Raw genomic sequence first — 21270 nt, forward strand, 5'->3', positions numbered from 1 at the left:
ATAGTTTTCAAATCATTCTGAACACTTGAGAAATCAGAGATCTGAGAAAAGAAGAGCTGCAAGTTTACAAGTAGAAAAGCGAACATCATTTGGAAGGTAGAGGGCTCAGAGACTTGAATCCAGGGTGATATAACTGAGAATACAGAGGAGGGGAGGGAGCCTGCTTAAGGAGGCTACGGCAAAGTGTTATAATAAGCAGGAGAGTGAAAAATTGGAACTTTTAGAAGTCTGCTACAGTGGGGGAAATCCCTGGCTTAAAAGTGCTCAGGGGGTAAAGTGGGGGTGGAATCCCAGGTGTGGCAGCATGACCTCAGGATCCCCAGGGTTACAAGAAGAATGGGTGGTCCCTGAATGCAGCCGAGTTCCCAGGTAAAGGAGTGGGGAAGTGGATGAAAACAGCCAGTCTAGGTGCCAGCTTTCTGCTGTATGTTGCCATAAATTGTGAGCCACTACAGGGTTGAGCAACCGCTTTCCTTGGAGGGGTCAAGTAAAAGGCAAAGCATGACAAGCCTCCCTCCTCCCTGGAGAGGAACAGCACCCATCTGCTGCAGGGCAGATGTAATGCTATTGCATACTTAATAAACTACAGTATAGTGTAAACATAATTTTATGTGCTGGGGAAAAAATCATTTGACTCACTTTATTGTGATACTCACCTTATTACAGTGGGTATGGAACTGAACCCCTATATCTCTAAGGTATGCCTGTATTCCCTTTTCTCCTTTATCAAACATCAGTTGATTTAGATTTATGTGGGTCTACTTCTGGGCTCACTCTTCTGTTCCATCAAGCTATTTTTCTACTGTTTTACTAAGATCACACTGTCCTGATTTATGTAGCTTTATAATAAGTTTTGAAGTCCAAGTAGTGTCAGTCCTCTAATTTTGTTCATCTTCTTCAATATTAAGTTGAGAAGTGACTTCTTGAAAATATTGAATCTTCCTATATATGAATATGGAATACATCTCCATTTATTTAGTTCTTTGATATTTTTCATCAGAGTTCTGTAGTTGTTCTCATAGAGATATTGTATTATATTGGATTTATACCTCAGTATTTAAGTTTTTGAATGACAGTGTAAATGGTAATGAATTTTTAAATTTCAAATTCCGCTTGTTTACTGCTGACATATACAACAGTAATTTACTTTTGTATATTAATCTTGTACTCTGCAATCTTGCCACAATTGTTTACTAGTTCCAGTTTTTAAATGATAAAATTGTAATTCTTTCAGATTTTCTACATAGAAGATTATTTCACCTGCAATAAAGTCTTTTATTTATTTGTTCCCAACTTTTATACCTTTTCTTTCCTTTTCATGTCTTACTGCCTTAGTTAAGGCTTACAGTACTTTGGTCCAAAACTTATGGGATACAGCAAAGGCGGTCCTAAGGGGGAAATACATAGCCATCCAAACCTCCCTCAAAAAAATTGAAAAATCCGGAATATATCAGCTGTCTCTACACCTTAAAGAACTGGAGAATCAACAACAAATTAAGCCAACTCCACACACAAGAAGGGAAATAATCAAGATTAGAGCAGAGATCAATGAGATAGAAACTAGAGATACAGTAGAATGTATCAATGAAACTAGAAGGTGGTTTTTTGAAAGAATCAATAAGATCAATAATTCATTGACCAAATTAATCCAAAAGAAAAGAGAGAAGGCCCAAATTAATAAAATTATGAATGAAAAGGGAGAGATCACAACTAACACCAAGGAAATAGAAACAATCATCAGAAGTTATTATCAACAGTTATATGCCAATAAGTTAAGCGACCTAGATGAAATGGATGCATTCCTGGAAAACTATAAATTCCCAAAATTGAACAAGGAAGAAATTGACAACTTGAATAGACCGATATCTAGTAACGAGATTGAAGCAGTGATCAAAAACCTCCCAAAAAACAAGAGCCCAGGACCTGATGGATTCCCTGGGGAATTCTACCAAACTTCCAAAGAAGAAATAATACCTATTTTCCTGAAGCTGTTTCAAAAACTTGAAGCAGAAGGAAAATTTCCAGACTCTTTTTATGAAGCCAGCATTACCCTGATCCCCAAACCAGGCAAAGACCCTACCAAAAAAGAGAATTTCAGACCAATATCACTGATGAATATGGATGCTAAGATTCTCAACAAGATCCTAGCAAACAGGATCCAACAGCACATTAAAAAGATTATCCACCATGACCAGGTGGGATTCATCCTTGGGTTGCAAGGATGGCTCAACATTCGCAAATGAATCAACATGACAGAAAAAATCAATAAGAGAAAAGAGAAGAACCACATGGTCCTCTCAATTGATGCAGAAAAAGCATTTGACAAAATTCAGCATCTGTTCCTGATTAGGACGCTTCAAAGTATAGGGATAGAGGGAACATTCCTGAACTTCATAAAATCTATCTATGAAAAAACCACAGCAAATATCATCCTCAATGGGAAAAAGCTGACAGCCTTCCCTTTGAGATCAGGAACACGACAAGGATGCCCACTCTCACCACTTTTGTTCAACATAGTATTAGAAGTCCTAGCAACAGCAATCAGACAACAAAGAGAAATAAAAGGTATCCAAATTGGCCATGAAGAAGCCAAACTCTCTCTTTGCAGATGACATGATTCTTTATATGGAAAACCCAAAAGACTCCACCCCCAAACTACTAGAACTTATACAGCAATTCAGTAATGTGGCAGGATACAAAATCAATGTACAGAAATCAGTTGCTTTCTTATACACTAACAAAGAAAACACAGAAAGGGAAATTAGAGAATCGATTCCATTTACTATAGCACCAAGAACCATAAGATACCTGGGAATAAACCTAACCAAAGAGGTAAAGGATCTGTATTTGAGGAACTCTAGAACACTCATGAAAGAAATCAAAGAAGACACAAAAAGATGGAAGACCATTCCATGCTCTTGGATCGGAACAATAAACATTGTTAAAATCTCTGTACTGCCTAGAGCAATCTATACTTTTAATGTCATTCTGATCAGAATTCCACTGGTATTTTTCAAAGAACTGAAGCAAATAATCCTAAAATTTATATGGAATCAGAAGAGATCCCAATTTGCTAAGGAAATGTTGAAAAAGAAAAACAATACTGGGTGCATCACATTGTCTGATTTCAAGCTTTACTACAAAGCTGTGATCCCCAAGACAGCATGGTACTGGCATAAAAACAGACACATAGACCTGTGGGACAGAGTAGAGAGCCCAGATATGGACCCTCTACTCTATGGTCAAATAATCTTCGACAAAGCAGGAAAAAATATACAGTGGAAAAAAGACAGTCTCTTCAATAAATGGTGCTGGGAAAATTGGACAGCTATATGTAGAAGAACGAAACTCAACCATTCTCTTACACCATACACAAAGATAAACTCGAAATGGATAAAAGACCTCAACGTGAGTCAGGAATCCATCAGAATCATAGAGGAGATCATAGGCAGTGACCTCTTCCATATCAGCCACAGCAACTTCTTTCAAGATATGTCTCCAAAGGCAAAGGAAACAAAAGTGAAAATGAACTTTTGGGACTTCATCAAGATCAAAAACTTCTGCACAGCAAAGGAAACAGTCAACAAAACAAAGAGGCAACCGGCAGAATGGGAGAAGATATTTGCAAATGACAGTACAAACAAAAGGCTGATATCCAGGATCTATAAAGAATTTCTCGAACTCAACACACACAAAACACATAATCATGTCAAAAAATGGGCAGAAAACATGAACAGACACTTCTCCAATGAAGACATACAAATGGCTATCAGACACATGAAAAAATGTTCATCATCACTAGCCATCAGCGAGATTCAAATCCAAACCACATTGAGATACCACCTTACACCACTTAGAATGGCCAAAATTAGCAAGACAGGAAACAATGTGTGTTGTAGAGGATGTGGAGAAAGGGGAACCCTTTTACACTGTTGGTGGGAATGCAAGTTGGTGCAGCCATTTTGGAGAACAGTGTGGAGATTCCTTAAGAAATTAAAAATAGAGCTTCCCTATGACCCTGCAATTGCACTACAGGGTATTTACCCCAAAGATACAGATGTAGTTAAAAGCAGGGCCATCTGTACCCCAATGGTTATAGCAGCAATGGCCATGGTCACCAAGCTGTGGAAAGAACCAAGATACCCTTCAACGGACGAATGGATAAGGAAGATGTGGTCCATATACACTATGGAGTATTATGCCTCCATCAGAAAAGATGAATACCCAACTTTTGTATCAACATGGACAGGACTGGAAGAGATTATGCTGAGTGAAATAAGTCAAGCAGAGAGAGTTTTCATATGGTTTCACTTATTTGTGGAGCATAAGAAATAACTTGGAGGACATGGGGAGATGGAGAGGAGAAGGGAGTTGAGGGAAATTGGAGGGGGAGATGAACCATGAGAGACTATGGACTCTGAAAAACAATCTGAGGATTTTGAAGGGGCGGGGGATGGGAGGTTGGGGGAGCCTGGTGGTGGGTATTATGGAGAACACATATTGCATGGAGCACTGGGTGTGGTGCATAAACAATGAATTTTGTTACCTTGAAAAGAAATTAAATAAAGTAAAAAAGAAAATCAACAAAGAAACAAGGGCTTTTAATGACACATGGGACCAGATGGACCTCTTAGATATATACAGAACATTCCACCCTAAAACAACAGAATACTCATTCTTCTCAAACGCACATGGAACTTTTACAGAATAGACCACATACTGGGTCACAAATCAGGTCTCAACTGATACCAAAAGACTGAGATTATTCCCTGCATCTTCTCAGACCACAATGTTTTGAAACTGAAACTCAATCAAAAGAAAAAGTTTGGAAGGAATTCAAACACTTGGAGGCTAAAAACCATCCTGCTCAAGAATGCTTGTATCAACCAGGAAATCAAAGAAGAACTTAAACAATTCATGGAAACCAATGAGAATGAAGACACATTGGTCCAAAACCTATGGGATTCGGCAAAGGCAGTCCTAAGGTGGAAATACATAACCATCCAAGCTTCACTCACAAAAACTAAAAAATCCCAAATACACAAAATTTCTTTGTACCTTAAGGAACTGGAGAATCAACAACAAATTAAACCAGCTCCAAGTGCAAGAAGGGAAATAAGATTGGAGAGGGGGGTCAATGAGTTAGAAACTAGAGATACAGTAGAACACATCAACAAAACTAGGAGCTGGTTCTTTGAAAGAATTAATAAGATCAATAAACCACTGACCAAACTAACCCAAAAGAAAAGAGGGAGAACCCAAATTAATAAAATTATGAATGTAAGTAGAGAGATCACTACTAACACCAAGGAAATAGAAGGAATCATCAGAAATTATTATCAACAGCTATATGCCGATAAATCAAGCAACCTAGATGAAATGGGTACATTCCTGGAAACCTATAAACTTTGAAAAGTGAAACAGGAAGAAATTGACAACCTGAGTAGACTAATATCTCATAACGAGATTGAAGCAGTGATCAAAAACCTACCAAAATACAAGATTCCAGGACCTGACAGATTCCCTGGGGAATGATTTTCTTCTTTCTTAATGTAGGACTTTATCATTATAAACTTACCTATTAGAACAGCTTTTGATGCATTGCACAAGTTTTAGTATGTTGTGATCTCATTTTTGTTTGGTTCAAGTTTTTTTATTTCCCTTTTTATTTGTTCTGTAAATTGTTGGTTGTTCAGTAGTATGCTATTTAGTTTCTACATATTTGTGAATATTCCAGTTTTCCTTGTTATTGATTTCTAGTTTTATACCATTGTGTTGGGAATAGATATGGGAATAATTTTATATTTTTGAATTTTTTGAGACTTTTTTGTCATCTAGCATATAATCTGTCCTAGAGAACATTCTGTGTGTGTTTGAGAAGGATGTGCATTCTGCTGCAAGTAGATGGAATGATCTGTATATTTATAATTTCAATAGATGAAGAGAGTATTTGATAAAATCTGACACCCTTTCATAATAAAAAAATCAATAAATAGAAATAGGAGGAAGATTTATCAACATAATAAGAGTGATATATGAAAAACCCACAGTGAACATCATACTCAATGGTGGAAGACTGAAGACATTTCCTCTAAGATCATGAACAAGGCATATATGCTCACTATCACTGCTTGTATTCAACATAGGCTAGAATTTCTAGCCGGAGCAATTAGGCGAGACAAAGAAGTAAAAGACATCCAAACTGGAAAGGAAGAAGTAAAATTATCTCTCTCTCTTTTTTAAACGATTGTATTTATGTATTTGACAGAGAGACACAGCAAGAGAGGGAACACAGCAGAGGAAGTGAGAGAGGGAGAAGCAGGCTTCCCACGGAGCAGGGAGCCTGATGTGGGGCTCGGTGCAGGGCTTGATCCCAGGACTCCGAGATCATGACCTGAGCTGAAGTCAGACGCTTAATGACTAAGACACCCAGGTGCCCCTAAAATTACCTCTTTGTAGATGACATGATCTTTTATGTAGAAAACCCTGAAGATTCTACAAAAATCTGTTACAACTATAAATCAACTCATGAACATTCAGGACACAAAGTCAATGCACAAAAACTTAATTGCATTTCTAAATATGAGCAAAGAAAATCTAAAAAGGAAATTACAAACACAATTCTATTCACAATAGCATCTAGAAGAATAAAATATTTAGGAATTAATGAAGAAAATGAAATTTATTATACAATTAAAACAACAAAATATTGCTGAAAGAAATTAAATAAGATATAAATAAATGGAGAAACATCCCATATTTATGGATGGGAAGACTTACTATTGTTAAAATGTCAGTATTACCTAAAGTGATGTATAGATTCAATGCAAACCCAAACAAAATCCTAATGACTTTTTTTTTTTGCAAAAATAGAAAAACATTCTAAAATTCATGTAGAACTTCTAAGAACCCAGAATCTCCAAAATAACCATGAAAAGGAAGAACAGAACTGAACTCCTCACACTTTCTGATTTCAAAACTTACTATAAAACTATAGTAATCAAAACAGCATAGTATCGGCACAAAGAAAAGCATGTAGACCGATAAACTAGAAGGAAAAAAAAACAAAATAAACTCTTGCATATATAGTTAAGTGATTTTTTGTTAGTGTGCCAAGACAATTCAATGAACAGTCTTTTCAACAAATGGTGCTGGGAAAGCTGGATATCCAGAAGCAAAAGAATTGAATTGTCCCCTTACCTAATATAATATGCTTAAATTAATTCAATATGGATCAAGAGTCTAAATGTAAGACCTAAAACAATAAAACTCTTAGAACAAAACATATGGCAAAAGATTCATGACACTGGATTTGGTAATAATTTCTTGTATTAACATCAAAAACACAAATAGTAACAGAGGGGAGGCAGATGAGGAGATGGGTGAAATAGGTGCTGGAGATTAAAGAATATGCATCATGAGCACTGAGTAATGTATGGAATTGTTGAATCACTATATTTTACACCTGAACAAAATATAGCACTGTATATTAACTATACTGGATTTAAAATAAAAAGACATAGGTAATGAAAGAGAAAAATAGAAAAATTTAACTTCATAAATATTTTTTAAAATGTGCATCAAAAGATGTAATCAGCAATTGCTGGATCATAGGATAGTTCTATCTTTTACTTTCTGAGGAAACTCCATACTGTTTTCCAGAGTAGCTGCACCAGTTTGCATTGCCAAAAACAGTGCAAGAGTGTTCCCTTTGAACCCTCCTGCACCGTTGGTGGGAATGCAAGCTGATGCAGCCACTCTGGAAAACAGTATGGAATTTCCTAAGAAGTTGGAAATAGAACTACCTTATGACCCAGCAATCACACTACTGGGTATTTACCATAAAGATACAAATATAGTGATCTGAAGGGGCATGTACACCTGAGTATTTATAGCAGCAATGTCTACAATAGCTAAACTATGGAAAGAGCCTAGATGTCCATCAACAGATGAATGGATAAAGAAGATGTGTTGTATATATATACAATGGAATACTATGCAGCCATAAAAAACATGAAATCTTGCCAATTGCAATGATGTGGATGGAACTAGAGTGTAATAAGTCAATCAGAGAAAGACAATTATCATATGACCTCACTGATATGAGGAATTTGAGAGGCAGGGTGGGGGATCATAGGGGGAAGGGAGGGGAAAAAATGAAAGAAGATGGGATCCGGAGGGAAACAAACCATAAGAGACTCTTAATCTCAGGAAACAAAGTGAGGGTTGCTGGAGGGGAGGAGGGTGGGAGGGATGGCTTGGTTACGGACATTGGGGAGGGTATATGCTATGGTGAGTGCTGTGAATTGTGTAAGACTGATGATTCATAGACCTCTACCCCTGACACAAATAATACATTATATGTTAATAACAAAAAAAAGAGTGTTCCCCTTTCTCCACACCCTCACCAGCACCAGTTCTTTCTTGCGCTGTTGATTTTAGCCATTCTGACAGGTGTGAGGTGATATCTCATTGTAGTTTAGATTTGTATTTCCCTGATGATGAGTGATATTGACCATCTTTTCATGTGTCTGTTGGCCATCTGGATGTCTGCTTTGGAATAATATCTATTCATGCCGTCTGCCCATTTTTAAGTGCATTTTTCATTTTTCTGTGTTGAGTTTATAAGTTTTTATATATTTTGGATACTAACCCTTTATTAGATATGCCATTGGCAAATATTTTCTTCCATTCTGTTGGTTGCCTTTTAGTTTTGTTTATTATTTCCTTCACTGTGAAGAAGCTTTTTATCTTGATGAAGTCCCAATAGTTTATTTTGGTTTTTGTTTCCCTTGTCTCAGGAGACATATCTAGAAAGAATTTGCCACAGCCAATGTCAAGAAGTTACTGCCTGTGTTCTCCTTTAGGATTTTAACAGTTTCCTGTCTCACATTTAGGTCTTTCATCCATTTTGAATTTGTTTTTGTGTACGGTGTAAGAAAATGGCCCAGTTTCATTCTTCTGCATGTCGCTGTCCAGTTTTCCCAACACCATTTGTTAAGAAGACTGCCTTTTTTCCATTGGATATTCTTTCTTGCTTCATCAAAGATTAACTGACCATATAGTTGTAGGTTCATTTCTGGGATTTCTATTCTGCTATGATGATTTATGTGTCTGTTTTTGTGCCAGTACCATACTGTTTTGATCACATCATATTATAGTTGTAATTGTGGAATTGTGATGCCTCAACCTTTGTGTCTTGGAGAAAATCATTTGGAGTGACATAATGGGATGATCTATTTAATTTGCACACTTTGATGTTCAAATTTCTCCCCAGGTTTGGGATGGTCTGTCTTTTTTCTTCTTTAAATAAAATTTTTACCACCTTCTCTTTCTTTATTTTTTCTGGAGCTCCAATGATTCAAACAACGTTTTTATTTTCATGGTATCCTATAGACCACATGGACTTTTTTTGCACTCTTTCATGCTTTTTGTCGTTGTTGTTGTTAGTCTTCTCTGTTAGTCTTCTCTGTTGTCATCTCTATCCTCCATATCATTCATTCTTTCTTCTTTTGGTCCATTCTGCTGTTAATACTCTATGCCATTTTTCATTTCATCTCTAGATTTTTCTTATTGGTTCTTTTTAAATGATTCCTATATCTGACAATATTTCATTTTGCTTATTGTTTTCCTGCTTTCCTGGAATTGTCTTTCTGTATTTTCTTCTAGCTTACTGAGTTTATTTAAAATACTTTTTGGAGGGTTGAGAGAAGTTGGTGGTGGAGTAGAAATACTATAGCCAGTTCTTGTCCATGAATACAATTAGATAACTATCAAATCATCCTAGATACCACAGGAGTTGATGTGAAGACTGGCAGAACAAACTCCATAACTAAAGTTAGGAAAGAGGTCACATTGAAGAAGGTAGGAAGTGCAGATATAGGGTTTGGGAGATAAATGAATTGTGGCCACTGCAGTAGGGAGGGACGGCAATATGCAAAAGAAGTTATATACAAACTTAATGATAAACATATATCACAAGCCACAAACAACTATGCAAAGAATAAAGAAAAAGAAATCCAAATATATCACTAAAGAAAATCAGCAAACCATAGAAGACAAAAAAGGATCAGAGAAAACATTCAGAAAAAATGCAGAATAAACAATAAAATGATAATAAATACATATCTATCAACAATTACTTTGAATGTAAATGGACAAAGCAATCCTATCAAAAGACATAGGGTGACAGAATGGATAAAAAATAGACTCATCTCTATTCTGGCTAGAAGAGTCAAATTTATTTATTTATTTATCAAGTTTTTATTTAAATTCCTGTTAGTTACATACAGTGTAATATTAGTTTCAGATGTAGAATTTAGTGATTCAACACTTATGTACACTTACGTACAAAACCTGGTGCTTATCACAAGCATCCTCCTTAATTCCGATCATGTATTTAACCCATCCTGACACCCATTTCCCCCTTGGTAAACATTAGTTTGTTTGTTCTTTATTGTTAAGAGTTTGTTTGTTGGGTTTTTACTTCCTTTATTTATGCTCATTTGTTTTGTGCCTTAACTTCCACATATGTGTGAAATCGTATGGTATTTGTCTTTCTCTGACTTATTTGGTTTAGCATAATACTCTCTGGCTCCATCCTCCTTATTGAAAACGGCAAGATTTCATTTTTTATGGCTTAGTAATAATCCATTGTATATATCCCACATCTTCTTTAACCATTCCTCACTCAATGGACATTTGGGCTCTTTCTATAATTTGGCTGTTGTACATGTTACTATAAACATCGAGGTGCCATGTATCCCTTCAAATTAGTATTCTTGTATACTTTGGGTAAATACCTTCTACACAATTGCTGGATTATAGGGCAGTTCTATTTTTAACTTTTTGAGGGACTGCCACAGTTTTCTAGAGTGATTGCAGCAGATTGCAATCCCACCCACAGTGCATAAACTTCCTTTTTCTCCACATTTTTTTCCAACACCTGTTTCCTGTGTTGTTAGTTTTAACCATTCTGACTGGTGTGGAGTGACATCTCATTGCAGTTTTGATTTCTATTACTCTGATGATGAGCAATGTTGAGCATTTCTTTCATGTGTCTGTTGGCCATCTGTATGTCTTCTTTGGAATAATATCCTTTCATGTCTTCTCTCCATTTTTAACATTAATTCTTTGGTTTTTGGGTGAACTTGATAAGTTGTTTGTATATTTTGGACCCAAACTCTTTATTAGTTATGTCATTTGCAAATATCTCCCCCCATTCTGAAGGTTGTCTTTTAGTTTTCTTGATTGTTTCCTTCACTGTGCAGAAATTTCTTATTTGAGAAAGTCTCAATAGTTTACTTTTACTTTTGATTCCTTTACCTCTGGAGACACATCCCAAAAGAATTTGCCACAGCCAGTGTCAAAGAGGTTACTGCCTGTGTTCTTCTCTAAGATTTTAACTGTTTCCTGTTTCATATTTAGGTCTTTAATCCATTTCAGATTCATTTTTGTGTATGGTATAAGAAAGTGAACCAGTTTCATTCTTCTGCATGTGGCTGCCCAGTGTTCCCAGCACCATTAGTTGGGAACACCATTAGTTCATTAGTTGAAGAGACTGTCTTTTTTCTCATTGGATATTCTTCCCTGCTTTGTCAAAGATTGACCACAGAGTTGTGGGTTCATTTCTGGGTTTTCTATTCTTTTATATTGATTCATGTGTCTGTTTTTGTGGCAGTACCATACTGTCTTGAACACTACAGCTTTGTAATATAAATTTGAAGTCCAGAATTGTGATTCCTCCAGCTTTGCTTTTCTTTTTCAAGATTGCTTTGGCTATTCAAGGTCTTTTGTGGTTCCAAACAAATTTTAAGATTGTTTGTTCTAGGTGTGTGAAAAACGCTAATGGTATTTTGATAAGGATTGCAGTAAATGTGTAGATTGCTTTGGATAGTATAGAAATTTTAACAATGTTTGTTCTCTTTTGAGCACAGGATCTCTTTTGATTTCTTTGTGTCTTCCTCAATTTATTTCATCAGTGTTTTATAGTCTTCAGAGTACTGATCTTTTATCTCTCTGCTTAGGTTTATTCCTAGATATCTTATGGCTTATGGTGCAGCTGTAAATGAGATTGATTCCTTGATTTCAGAAGAGACTTTAGATTTAAAGACACCTGCAGATTTAAAGTGAGAGAATGGAGAAACATCAATTATGCAAATGAATGTTTTTTTAATTTTTTTTAAAGATTTTATTTATTTATTTGACAGAGAGAAATCACAAGTAGGCAGAGAGGCAGGCAGAGAGAGAGGAGGAAGCAGGCTCCCTGCTGAGCAGAAAGCCCGATGTGGGGCTTGAACCCAGGACCTGGGATCATGACCTGAGCCGAAGGCAGTGGCTTAACCCACTGAGCCACCCAGGCGCCCCTATGCAAATGAATGTTAAAAGAAAACCAGAGTAGCGATATTTATACAAACTAGACTTTAGAACAAAGTCTGTAACAAGAGACAAAGAAGGACACCAAATAGTCATAAAGGGAACAATCCTCAAGAAGATATAACAATTGTAAATATTTAGGTACCCAATAAGGGAAGACCCAAATATATAGAACAAACATAAAGGAACTAATTGATAACAATACCAATAATACCAGGGGACTTGAATACCCTGCTTACATCAATGAACATATCATTTAAACAGAATATCAACAAAGAAACAATGGCTTTGAATGATACACTGGACCAGAGCAATTTAACAATATATTCAGAACATTTCATCCTAAAACAGCAGAATAAACATTCGTTTCAAGTGCACATGGCACATCCTCCAGAAAAGATCACACGTTAGGTCATAAATTAGGCCTCAACAAATAAAGATTTAATTCATACCATGCACTTTTTCTGACCACAATGCTATAAAACTAGAATTCAGCCACAAGAAATCTGGAAAGACCATAAATACATGGAGGTTAAACAAGATGCTACTAAAGAATTAATGGGTCAACCAGGAAATCAAAGAGGAAATTACAAATTACATGAAAACAAATGCAAATGAAAACACAATGGTCCAAAACCTTTGGGATACAGCAAAAGTGGCTTAAGAGGAAAGTATATAGGAATAGGAACAGAGGCCTACCTCAAGAAGCAAGAAAAATCTCAATTAAACAATCTAACCTTACACATAAAAGGGGCAAAAAACAAAATAAAACAAAACAAAATCCAAAACAAGTAAAGCCTAAGTCAGCAGAAGGAAGGAAATTATAAAAATTAGAGTAGAAATAAGTGATATAGAAAGTCAGAAAAGAATAGGACAGATGAATGAAACCAGGAGCTGGTTCTTTGAAGAAATTAATGAAATTGGTAAACTGCTAGCCAGACTTATCAAAAAGGAAAAAAAATACCCATAAATATTTGGGTAAAAGATTAAAAAAATACCATCTTATTTGTAAATAAGATTACAAATGAGAGAGCAGAAACAACAATCAACACCACAGAAATAAAAGAATATTATGAAAAACTATATGCTAACCAATTGGACAACCTGGAAAAATGGATAAATTCCTAGAAACATATAAATTACCAAACTGAAAGAGGAAGAAAGAAGAAAGTCGAACAGACCAATAAACTGCAAAGACATTTAATCAGTAATCAAGGAACTCCCAATGAAAAGAAGTCCAGGGTCAGATGTCATACCAGGCTAATTCTGCCAAATGGTAGGAAGAGTTAATTCCTATTCTCAAACTATTTTAAAAAATAGAAAAGGAAGGAAAACTTCCAAACTCATTCTATGAGCCCAGCAATATCCTGAGACAAAACCACATAAAGACTTCACTAAAAGAGAAGTAGAGGCCAATATCCCGATGAACATGGATGCAAAAATTCTCAATACTACCAAACTAAATCCTACAATATGTTTGAAAAAAATCATTCATCATGATCAAGTGGGATTTAATTATGGGCTGCAAGGGTGGTTCAATATTCACAAATTAATCAATGTGATATATCACATCAATAAAAGAAGGGATAAGAACCATATGATCAGTTCAACATGTGAATAAAAAATTCACAGTCAAATGTGACACATTTGACAAAGTGTCACATCCATTCATGATACAACTCCTTAACAAAGTAGATTTAGAGGGAACATGATTCAATATAATAAAAACCATCCATCAGAAACCCACAGCTAATATCATCCTAAATGGGGAAAACATAGAGCTTGTCCTCTCAGCTCAGGAACAAGACAGACATGTGCACTCTCCCTGTTATTTAACATAGTACTAGAAGTCCTAGCCACAGTAATCAGACAACAGAAAAAACAAAAGACATCCACATTGGTGAGGAAGAAGTCAAACTTTCACCGTTTGCAGATGACATGATACTATGCATGGGAAACTCAAAAACTCCACCAAAAATCTGCTAGAACTGATAAATGAGTTAAGTCGCAGGATATAAAATCAATGTACAGAAGTTCTACTTCATTTCTATTCACCATTAATGAAGCAGCAATAGAAGAAATTAAGGAATCAATCCCATTTATGATTACACCAAAAAATAGCATCCCTAGGAATAAAACTAGCTAAAGAGGTGAAAGAAATGTACTCTGAAAACTATAAAACACTGATGAAAGAAATCGAAGATGATGCTGTAAATGGGATTGATTCCTTGATTTCAGGAAATCAAAAAAAAATCAAAAGATATTCCATACTCATGGACTGGAAGAACACATATTGTTAAAATATCTGTATTTCCCAAAACAATCTACACATTTAATGCAATCCCTATCAAAATGACAACAGCATTTTTTACAGAACTAGAACAAACAATCCTAAAATTTGTATGGAACCACAAAAGACCCTGAATAGCCAAAGCAATCTTGAAAAGAAATCTTGAAAAGCAATCTTGAAAAGAAAGCAAAGCCTCACAATTCCAGACTTTAAGCTCTATTACAAAGCTGTATTGATCAAGACAGTATGGCACTGGTGCAAAAATAGACACATAGATCAATAGAATAGAAAACCCAGAAATGAACACACAATTATGTGGTCAATTAATCTTTGAAAAAGCGGGAAAGAATATCCGTTGGGAAGAAGACAGTCTATTTAACAAATTGTGTTGGGAAAACTGGACAGGAACAAGCAAATGAATGAAACTGTACTTATACTGTACACAAAAATACTTTCTTATACTGTACACAAAAATAAATTCAAAATGGATTAAAGAACTAGATGTGAGAACTGAACATACAAAAACCCTAGAGGAGAACATAGGGAGTAACTTCTTTGACACGGGCAGTAGCAACTTCTTTTTAGATATGTCTCATGAAGCAAGGGAAACAAAAACAAAAATAAAGTTTTGGGACTTCATCAAAATAAAACTTCTGCACAGTGGAGAAAGTAATCAACAAAACTAAAAGGAAACCTATGGAATGGGAGAATATATTTGCAAATGACATTTCTGATAAAGCATTAGTATCCACAATATATAAAGACCTTCTAAAACTCAATACTCAAAAAATGAATAATCCAGTTAAAAAATGGGCAGAAGATATGCATAGACATTATTCCAAAAAAGACATACAGATGACCAACAGATACATGAATTGATGCTCAGCATCACTGATTGTCAGGGAAATGCAAATAAAAACTGCAATGAGATATCACCCCACACCTGTCAGAATGGTTTAAACTATGTAAGAAACATATGGTTTAAATGGTTTAAATTATGTAAGAAACAACAGGTTTTTGCAAGGATGTGGAGAAAAGGGAATCCTCTTGTTTTGTTAATGGGAATGCAAATTGGTGTAGCCACTCTGTAAAACAGTATGGAGGTTCCTCAAAAAGTTAAAAATAGAACTACCCTATGACCTAGCAGTTGCTCAATTACAGTGAGTATAATGGTAAGTGAAATACAGTGAGTAAAATGGTAAGTGAAATAATTCAGTAAGAGACAAACATCATATGATTTCACTCATATGTGGAATTTAAGAAGCCAAACAAAGGAGCATGGGGAACAAAGAGAGAGAGAGAGAGGCAAACCAGGAAACAGACTCTTAACTATATCATTCAAATTGGTGGTTTCCAGAAGGGGAGGTGCTGGGTTAAATAGGTGATGGTGATTAAGGAGTGCACTAGTGAGGAGCACTGAGTGTTGCATGAAAGTGTTGAATCACTGTATAGTAAGCCTGAAACTAATGTGACACTGTATGTTAAGTGACTGGAATTTAAAGAAAAAAGAATTAAAGAAAAATATAATTTAAAGAAAAATAAAAAATATATATAAATTTCCCACTTATTCATTGCTGTGTGTCAATTTTTAAAAAATATTACATTTTTATTCTGGAGTGCCTGGATGACTCAGTCAGTTGAGTGTCAATTCTTCATTTCAGCTCTGGTCATTATCTCATGGGTCATGGGGTTGAGAACTGCATTGGGCTCTGAGCAGAGTGGGGAGTCTGCTTGGGGATTCTCTCCTTCTGCCTTTCCCCAACTCTCACATGCATTCTCTCTTTAAAATAAATAAATCTTTAAAAAATTTATTGTATTTTCATTTTCAATGAGTTCAATATATTTTATTTCAATTTCGATTTCTTCTTTGATCCTTGGGATATATAGAAGATTTTTTTTAATTTTAGGGATTTTCTAATCTTTATACAATTTCTACATTCTGACCAACAGTGTAAGAGGGTTCCCTTTTCTCCACATCCTTGCCAACATCTGTCATTTGCTGACTTCTTAATTTTAGCCATTCTGATGTATGTGAGGTGGCATCTCACTGTTGTTTTGATTTGCATTTCCCTGATGCCAAGTGATGTGGAGCATTTTTTCATGTGTCTGTTGGCCATTTGGATGTTTTCTTTGCAGATATGTCTGTTCATGTCTCCTGCCCGTTTCTTGACTGGATTATTTGGGTTTTGGTGGTTGAGTTTGGTAAGTTCTTTATAGATTTTGGATGGGAGCCCTTTATCTGATAAGACATTTGCAAATATCTTCCCCATTCTGTAGGTTGCCTTTTAGTTTAGTTGACTGTTTCCTTCGCTGTGCAAAAGCTTTTTATTTTGATGAAGTCTCAGTAGATTGTTTTTGCTTTTGTTTCCCTTGCCTTTGTAAAAATGTCTAGCAAGAAGTTGCCGCAGCTGAGGTCAAAGAGGTGGCTGCCTGCATTCTCCTCTAGGACTTTAATGGATTCCTGTCTCACATTTAGCTCTTTCATCTATTTTGAGTCTGTTTGTATGGTGTAAGAAAATGGTCCAGTTTCTTTCTTCTACATGTGGCTGTCCAATTTTCCCAATGCCAATCGTCAAAGAGACTATTTTCCCCCCTCACTGAATATTCTTTTTTGCTTTGTTAAAGATTAGTTGACCATAAAGTGGAGGGTCCATTTCTGGGCTCTCTATTCTGTTTCATTGATCTATGTGTCTGTTTTTGTGCCAATATCATTCTGCCTTGATGTTTACAACTTTGTAATATAGCTTGAAGTCTGGGATTGTGATGCCACCAGCTTTGGTTTTATTTTTCAATATTCCTTTGGTTACTCAGGGTCTTTTCTAGTTCCATACAAATTTTAGGATTATTTGTTCCAGCTCTGTGAAAAATGTTGATGGTATTTTGATAGGGATTGCACTGAATGTGTAGATTGCTCTGTGTTGCATAGACATTTTAACAATATTTGTTCTTCCAATCCATGACCATGGAACATTTCTCCATTTCTTTTTGTCTTCCTCAATTTCTTTCATAACTCTTCTACAGTTTTCAGAGTACAGATCCTTTAACTCTTTCATTAGGTTTATTCCTAGGTATCTTATGGTTTTTGTTGCAATTATAAATGGGATTGATTCCTTGATTTCTCTTTCTTCTGCCTCATTGTTAGTATATAGAAATTCAACTGACTTCTCTGCATTGATTTTATATCTTGCCACTTTGCTGAATTTCTGTATGCATCTAGCAATGTTTGGGTGGTGTCTTTTGGGTTTCCCACATGGAGTATTTTGTGATCTGCAAGGAGTGAAAGTTTGAATTCTTCTTTGCCAATTCAGATGACTTTTATTTCTTTTTGTTTAATTGCTGAGGCTAGAACTTCCAGTGTTATATGGAACAGCAGTAGTGAGAGTGGACATCCCTGTCATGTTTCTGACCTTAGGGGAAAAGCTCTCAGTTTTTCCCCATTGAGGATGATATTTGCTGTGGGTTTTTTGTTTATCGCTTTTATGATGTTGAGGAACGTTCCCTCTCTCCCTACACTATAGAGAAGCTTAATCAAGAAAGGATGCTGTATTTTGTCAAATGCTTTTTCTGCATCTTATTGAGAGGATTATATTGTTCTTGTCTTTTCCTTTATTAGTGTGGTATATCTCATTGATTGACATATTGATGTGAATCATCCTTGCAGCCCAGGAATAAATCCCACTTGGTTGTAGTGAATAATCTTTTCAATGTATTGTTGGAGCCTATTGGCTAGTATCTTGGTGAGATTTTTTTTGCATCCATGTTCATCAGGGATATTGGTCTGTAATTCTTTTTGGTGAGGTCTTTGTCTGGCTTGGAGATAAAGGTAATAATGCTGGTCTCAAGGTAATAATGCTGGCCTCATATAATGAATTTGGAAGTTTTCCTTCCATTTCTGTTTTTGAAACAGCTTCAGGAGAATAGGTATTACCTGTTAGTTAAATGTTTGGTGGAATTCCCCTGAGAAGCCATCTGGACCTGAACTCTTTTTTTTTTTTAGAGATTTTTGATGATTACTTCTTTTTTTTTTTCAGTAGAAAAAAACATATCTGAACATATCTGTTCAGGTTTTCTATTTCTTTCTTTTTCAGTTTTGGTAGTTGAGATGTTTTTAGGAGTGCATTGTTTTCTTCCAGATTGCCTAATTTGTTTGCATATAATTGTTTATAATTTTCTTACAATTGTTTTTTATCTCATGTTGATTATGATCTCTCCTCTTTCATTTGTGTTTTTATTTATTTAGGTTCTTTCTCCTTTCTTTTTGATAAGTCTGGCTAGGGTTTTATCAATCTTATTAATTCTTTTAAAGAACCAACTTCTAGTTTTGTTGATCCATTCTACTGTTCTTTGGGTTTCTATTTCATTGATTTCTTCTCTAGTCCTTATTATCTCTCTTCTCCTGCTGGATTTAGGTTTTATTTGTTGTTCTTTTACCAGCTCCTTTAGGTGTAAGTTTAGATTGTATGTTTGAGACTTTTCTTGTTTCTTGAGAAAGGCCTGTATTGCTATACACTTCCTGTTTAGGAATTCCTTTGCTGCATTCCAAAGGTTCTGAAATATCATGTTTCATTTTCACTTGTTTCCATGTATTTTTAAAATTCTTATCTAATATCCTGGTTAACCCATTAATTCTTTAGTAAGATGCTCTTTGACCTCCATGTATTTGTGTTCCTTCCAAATTTTCTCTAGTGATTGCATTCAGGTTTTAAAGTCGGGAAATATACATGGTATAATCTCAGTCTTCTTGTACTGGTTGAGACCTTTTTTTTTTTTTGACTCATTGTGTGATCTTTTCTGGAGAATGTTCTACGTGCACTTGAGAAGAAAGTCTAGTCTTACTTTAAGATGAAATGTTCTGAATATATCTTTGAAGTCTATCTGGTCCAGTGTGTCATTCAAAGCTCTTGTTTCCTTGTTGATCTCTTCTTAGATTATCTGCCCATTGCTGTGAGTGGGTGTTAAAGTCCCCTACTATTATTGTATTATTATCAATGTGTTTCTCTAATTTTCATATTAATTGGCTTATATAATTGACTGCTCTCATGTTAGGCACATAAATCTTTACAATTGTTAGATATTCTTGTTGGATAAACCCCTTTAATATGATCGTGGATTTCTTCATCTTTTTACTGTCTTTAGTTTAAAATCTAGTTTGATATAAGGGTGGCTACTCCAGCTTTCTTATATGTCCATTAGCATGTTAAATGGTTCCCCTTCCTTCATTTTCAATTTGGATATGTCTTTGGGTCTAAAAGGTGTCTCTTGTGACCAGCATATTGATGGGTCTTGTTGTTTTTGTTGTTTTTTTTTTTTAATCCAGTCTAATACCCTGTGTCTTTTGATTAGTCCATTACATTCAGAGTAATTATTGAAAGACATGGATTTTGTGCCATTGTATTACTTGAAAAGTCACTGTTTCTGTAGATTGTCTCTGTTTCTTTCAGGTCTTTGTTAGTTTGGGGCTCTCTTTTGGCTCAAAGGATCCCATTTAATATTTCTTGCAGGGCTGGTTTAGTGTTCATCAATTCCTTTAGTTTTTATTTGTCCTAGAAACTCTTTATCTCTTTTTCTACTCTGTATGATAGCCATGCTGCATAAAGTATTCTTGGCTGTATATTTTTTTCCCATTTAGCATGTTGAATATATCATGCAATTCCTTTTTGGCCTACCAGGTCTTTGTGGACTGGCCTGCTGCCAGTCTTATGTTTCAACCCTTGTAGGTAAAGGACCTCTTGTCCTGAGCTGCTTTCAGGATTTTCTTTTTATCTCTGAAGTTTGTATGCTTCACTATTTTATGTCAAGGTGCTGACCCATTTTTATTGATTTTGAAGGGGGATTATCTGTGACTCCTGGACTTACATACCTATTTCCTTCCCCAGATTAGGGAAGTTCTCAACTATAATTTGTACAAATGAACCTTTTGCCCTTATTCTCCTCCTCTTCTGGAAATTATTGTTATTATTCAAATATTATTATTTGAATATTATTATACAAATAATATTGAATATTCAAATATTATTTGAATATTATTTTGCTTTATGGTATTGCTGATTTCTTAAATTCTCCCTTAGTGGTCCAGATTTCTCTCTTTTTCTCAGCTCTTTTATTCCCCAATCATTTTGCCTTCTATATCACCGACTCTCTCTCTTTGGCCTTTTTTATCCAAGCAGTTAGAGCCTCCACTTTTGACCAAATCTCAGTAATAGGATTTTTAATCCTATTGGATTAATGGCCTGATTAGATGTTAGTTCTTTTATCTCTACAGTAAAGGATTTTCTATTGTCTTCTATACTTTTTTTTCAAATTAGTATCTTTATAACTTGTTTTGAATTCTAATTCTGACATCTTACCTATATCCATATTGATTAAATGTATGGATTAAATCCATGTCAATGAGTACTGCCTCCTGTTCTTTTGGGGGGGGGCATTCTCTGTCTCATCATTATGTCCAGAAAAGAATAAATGAAAGAGAGAGAAAAGACAAAAATAGCAACAACTCCAGAAAAATACAAACAAAACAAACCAGGAGAAAACAGAAACAAAACAAAATCAGAAAAAATCAAACAAGAAGTAAAACAGAGCAAAACAATAAACTAGATACTGGGTGT

The sequence above is a fragment of the Lutra lutra genome, chromosome X, assembly GCF_902655055.1.
Source record: "Lutra lutra chromosome X, mLutLut1.2, whole genome shotgun sequence".
In the NCBI taxonomy this organism is placed as follows: domain Eukaryota; kingdom Metazoa; phylum Chordata; class Mammalia; order Carnivora; family Mustelidae; genus Lutra; species Lutra lutra.